The sequence below is a fragment of the Triticum urartu genome, chromosome 1 (assembly GCF_003073215.2).
Source record: "Triticum urartu cultivar G1812 chromosome 1, Tu2.1, whole genome shotgun sequence".
Lineage (NCBI taxonomy): Eukaryota > Viridiplantae > Streptophyta > Magnoliopsida > Poales > Poaceae > Triticum > Triticum urartu.
Window position 1 is genome coordinate 139567727 of NC_053022.1, and position 6064 is coordinate 139573790.

Below are 6064 nucleotides of genomic sequence, written 5' to 3' on the forward strand. Positions count from 1 at the left end.
TGCACATTCCGTCTCAAGAGTTGAGGATGATTCCAATAACTTGGCCGTTTGCGACTTGGGGGCTTGATATGGTCGGACCCTTCAAGCGATCCAAGGACAAAAAGACCCACCTGTTAGTAGCAGTTGATAAATTTACCAAATGGGTGGAGGCAGAACCAGTCAGTAAGTGTGATGCGGTCACAACGGTTAAGTTCATCAAAAAGGTGATATTCCGGTTTGGCTTTCCACACGGTATTATAACTGATAATGGTACTAACCTTTCAAAAGGGGAGATGGAGGAATTTTGCCAACGTGAGCACATCCGGCTCGATCTAGCATCAGTGGCTCACCATCAGTCTAATGGTCAAGCAGAGAGGGCAAATAAAGAAATTCTATGAGGTATCAAACCCAGGCTTATGGTTCCTTTAAAGCGGACACCGGGTTGTTGGGTTGAGGAGCTACCTTCTATGTTATGGAGCATCAACACCACACCCAATAGGTCTACGGGTTACACACCTTTCTTCATGGTTTATGGAGCGCAGGCAGTTCTTCCTAGTGACATCCGTCATGACTCGCCCCGTGTGACAGCCTATGTTGAAGCTGATAATGAGAAGGCACGTCAAGATTCCCTGACCTGTTGGATGAAGAGCATGATCTTGCAGCAGCACGTTCGGCGATTTATCAACAAGATCTCCAACGTTATCATAGCCGCCGGGTTAAAACCAGAACCTTTCAAGAAGGCGATTTGGTGCTCCGGCTCATCCAGGATCAGACTGATATGCACAAGTTGTCCCCACCTTGGGAAGGACCCTTTGTGGTCAGCAAGAATCTGCACAACGGGTCTTACTACCTCATTGATGTTCGAGAGCACAAAGACTCACGTAAATCGGAGGAGGAGACCAAGAGGCCATGGAACATAGCTCTTCTTCGGCCTTACTATACTTGAAGCCATAGGCTCTTCATATGTACATATTTATGACGATGTATACATCATATAATAAACTGGAGCCTCTGTTACAGCGGGGTATCTGTTCTTTTTACATCATGTGTGTGCTTACAAGAGTTTACTGACAAAGCGGAGTTTTTTATTAATCCGATCTCAGCAGCTGCACGGATATAAAGAAAATCACTAGGGGGCTTGGTCATATTTGAACCATAGCTACACCTCTTCATAGGCGTTTAAGCCACAAAAGAAAAATATGTGGAGCCAAAGAGAGTGTTGCACAAAGCACAGACTCAAACATGGGCACACACTGAGCACAGCTCACAAAGTTACTTGGGGGCTCCTTTTGCAAAGAAAAAAAGAGTTTGAAAGGACCCTTGTAATTGGCTATCAAGCCACGGCTTGGAAGCCTGGTGTATTCACCTAAAACCCCGGGTTAACCTGCCTTCATCAAGTAAGCCACTCCTGTCCAGGTAATCCTGGTATGACCCACCAAACATTTGACAAGTCAATCTTTTACAGACCCTGAACTTGTCAAAGTTAAAACAATGATTGGTTAATTGGAGGCCCATCTTAAAAGGCTTTGTTAAATGGTTTAACTCAGAGGCCTGACAGCCCATGAAAAGCCTCGATTTGGAGCCTGGCAGCTCGTAAAAAGCCTTGAATATTTCCTTTTTTGAGTTTTATTTGTTGAAATTCATAAGTGTCTTATGATAACCCGGGGTCCTTGACCCGGCTTGCTTTTCAACTACAAGTTGTCGGCATATGATCAGTTATAAACCGGTGTGCGTTGCCCCGGTCTGGTTTGACTAAATCACCAGTGTTATAAAGAAAACCCGGTAATTATCCCGGTCCAGTTTACTATATAATCCGGCATTATAAGGATGGGGTTATCAACTTTTCGGATTGGTATTAACACCTTTGCCGTATACACCGTTGGTCCACCAATGAGGTATGTCGCACATATTGCTTTTTATACAAACACTTCGATTATTCATCTACGTATTGTATACTTGTTGGGCATCATGACCCGTCTAGCGGTAAACCGCTAGATACTTTTAAGTTGTTGTACCCAGGAACACAATTCATCATGGGTTATGCATTAATATATCCCAAAAGGTGGCACAAGTTGTCACGAGGTATTACAAAACATGCTCGATGGCATGGCAGATAACGGAGTTTTGGCTATCCTATTACAAGAAGCTTTCAAAGCGGCTCCAATGGCATTATTGTTTTTCAAAATATCGGCACACAACAGCCAGTAAACCGGCGACCGGTTTAAGATGCTTCGTCTGGATGGTTTGATGGTTGAGGGTCAGTTGGTGTGGGCACTTCTTCATCCCTCCCCAGACGCTGGAAATCAACCGTCGACCAATCGATTCCAGTTAAAGCTTGAAATACTGCCTCTTCATGGATAAGATTGGATGAGTTAATATCAGGAGCGTAAGTGTGCTTACGTATCGGAGGCAAAATTTCTTCAACTTCATGGATTTCGGGAGGCTATCTTTTCCCTTCAGCGTCATAAACCAGTTTAAAATGGGACAAGTCTGTGTCTTCAGCCAGCTTGCTGGCTACTGGCCGCATCTCTTTGGTCAGCCGCCGGAGTTCATCATTGTCAAAGTTTGAACCATCCTCCTTCACGCCTGGGCATCCTTTAATGATATCCTTCGCTTCAAGGTCTGGAATCCAGGCTTTTGCTCGAATAAGTGCGGTTAAAGCTCCTGCTCTGGCAGCTGCCTTCTTCAATTCAGCAATACGGGCTGGTAACATGGCCAACTTCTTAAGTGTTTCTTTTATCAAGGTTGGGGCCGGTTTGTTGTAAGCCGTCGTGCAAATAGCCCACTGAGACCTAGAGTACAACTGTTCAATCAAAGTATACGCCGCTTTGAGCTTCATCCGCATGTCTGTACCAAGATGAGCAATCCGAGTGCCTGCCAAGGATTTATATCAACATTCTGGTCAGTGATAAGGTTCATTGACTTGCGCAAAACACATAAGCAGATACTTACCAAAGATAGCAGAAGTCATAGCGTTGATTTGCCGTTTCAAGCCAGCTAGTTCATCTACAATTGGTCTCAGGGCTGCCTCGGCGTCTTCAGCTCTTTTGGTTAAACCGGATTTTTCGGTTTCCCAGTTAGCACGATCTTTGTTGAAAGATTCCTTCAGCTTTTCCATTACGGCCAGGGCTTGGGTCAGCTCCTCTTTGGCTTTTGCAGCTTCTGCTTGTTGTGACTTCACATTCTCTTTCAAGTTAGAGTTTCAGGCATCTCTATTTCTCAGTTCAGCCTGCAACATTGAAGGTATATTAAACAACAGGATATATATGTTCTAAGTACAAAGCGTATAACAAGTTATGCACTTCATACTTGGGGGCTAATGCCTATTTGCTCTAAAGTACTACATTTTATACAAGTCTCCAGAACAATGCAAGCATTATCCTAGACACTTGGGGGCTAATGTGCGTCTGTTCTAAAACGGATGCATGGATTAAAACCCAGATTAACTTGCCAAGTTAAACCGGCCTTTGGGGGCTATGCTGCAGAAAGTTATCTAATTGTTAAAAGATAAGTCCTGGTTCTTATTAGAGACCTGACATTTTGAGGATCAATGATGCGAAACTTAAAGTGCTACAAAGACCCGATTTATGATTAACATCATAAAACGGCCCTTGGGGGCTACTTGGGCTAGTATTTCAACTTTGAATCAACGAACAAAGGGAGATGAAAATACCTCATATTGCTCCTTCATCAAATTCACCAAACCGGCTTCATAGTCCCGGTTTGAGTGAAGATGGTTCAAGAAGCCAGAGTGAAGTTCTTCAGCACTGAGATGAGCATAATTTGATAGATCACTACTCCTTTTGCCCTTTTCCCTAGCAGCCTGCTCTTCTTTGGCACTATGTTGAGCCAAGATTACGGGACGGCCAGGAGAGCTGTGGCCCATTCCAGTAATGATAACATTGTCTCCTTGGCCTTCAGTGTGTTTGGATGGTGATAATGGAGTCTCGGCATCTCTCACCGGACTAGCCTGGTTTAGCTCTGCTGGTTCAGTATCAGGCGCGGCAGGTTCAATGTCTGTTGGTTCATCGGTGTTTTGGCCTTGAAGGGGTGGGTCGTCAGAAGCGGCTTCAGGATGAGGGCCTTCCGGTTCACAAGTATGGTCTGGTTCGCCTCTCGGTTCTTCTTCAAAAGTGGCCGGGTCTTCAGGTGGATTGTTGACCCGAGCTTTCTTGCTGGGTCCGGCTTTAGCTCTGCAGACAAAATTAAAAAGAGGGTTAACATTTTATTCTAGATTTACAACGCATTGAGATGAAAGGTTACAAAGCTTACCCGGCCATAGTTTTCAAAGGGGGGAGTTGAGTTGCTGTCGATTCACCAGAAGATGATGGAGGTGTCACCTGATAATTTGAATCGGACAGATTAAGAGGTTGTCTAAAATAACCTGCCTTGGGGTAAGAATTGTCAGGAGTAGGAGAGACCTCAGACCGGCGCTTCCGAACCGGGGTGTCAGGTAAACCGGTTGAAGTAACCTGTTGGCCACTGTGACGGGTTGTCTGGTGAGCTTCATGCTACTGAGTCTTCAAAATAAATGTTGGATCCAAATGAGCAAGAGGATGAGAAAAGCTTACTTTCCGGACTGCTTGACGGGTTTTTTGTGTTGGCTTAGAGTCTGAACCGGAGGAAAGGGTAATTACCTCTACATCATCAGCTTGACTGCCTTCTGCGTCCTCCTGAGGAAGATCATTGTTAATGAGATTCATGAAAAGGGAGCCAAGTGAGTCAAGTTCTACCTCAACTTCTGGATCATCAGCATCATCATCAAGTTCCATGTTGATCCGGTCAGCCGTTTTCCGTTTTGATGTCCGTTTGACGGCTTTGGTTTTGGGGCAAGATGGTTTGACCGCTTTATCCCCAGTTGGCTTTACTGCTTTTTCTCCAGTTTTCTGTTTCCAGAAGGGGTCATCACCCTATACATACATACACAGAAGAAGGATTACAAGTTGCACAAATTAAAGATATCAAAGATGGAAAGGAAGTATAATGCTTACAGCAGGCGGTTTGTTCTTGGTATAGAAGGGATTCAAGCCGGTTTGACTACAAACTAGTTCCGATTCATTCAAAATCTTCTTTACACCTTCAGTGACTTCTTCATCAGTTATTTGAATGTTGCAATGGTGTTGAGGGTCTTCAACCTCACCGGTGTACTCACACATTAAACCGGGACACCGGCTTAGTGGCAAGATGCTCCAAGATATCCAACAGCGCATGAAATCAACACCTATTAAACAGTTGGCCATGAAAGCCCGGAGTTTGGCGAGTTGAGGGGCATATTTCGCCCTTTCTGCGGAACTTAAGCGTTGCGGCATCGGATGGGTGTTGGAAAGCCGGTTATCACGAAAGCCTGGGAGGGGATTCTCATCTTCAGGAGAGGTGTCTCTGCAGTAAAACCAAATTTGGTTCCATTCCTTTGGGTGGCTGTGCAGTTTGGCATGAGGAAATTCAACTTCTTTCTGCTTTTGAAATGAGACACCACCAAGTTCAATGTTGGGGCCATTCACAAATTCTGTGCGCTGGTTTAAGTGAAAGAAGTCCCAGAACAGCTCCGCAGTTGGTTCTTCCTGTAAGTACACTTCACAGAAGACCTGGAAGTTACATAGATTGGATACTGAGTTGGGCCCGATGTCTTGAGGATGGAGTTGGAAATTGGAAATCACATCTCGGTAAAACTTTGACCCTGGAGGTTTGAAGCCACGACTTATATGGTCAACAAAGACCACCACCTCACCCTGCCTTGGGGTCGGAGGATTTTCTGCTCCTGGAACTCACCATTCAATTTCGGTTTTCTTAGGCAAGGAGCCGATGCTGACCATATCGTTCAATTGTTCCTCGGTGACCCGGGAATGAGCCCAGTTGCAAGCGGTAAATTGTTTGGCCATCGCGAAACAAACAAGCTGGAAATGAAAGGCCAGTTTATAAATCACTCATGATGATATACAAGATGCAATGGAGTAAAAGATATACTGATATGTGAAATTGCATAAACCGGAGACCAATGCAATAATGGATAAAAAGGCAAATACCAGAACAGGGGTACCCAGACACTGTTAAACCGGAGTATAACTATGGAGGTAAAAGGTTCCTC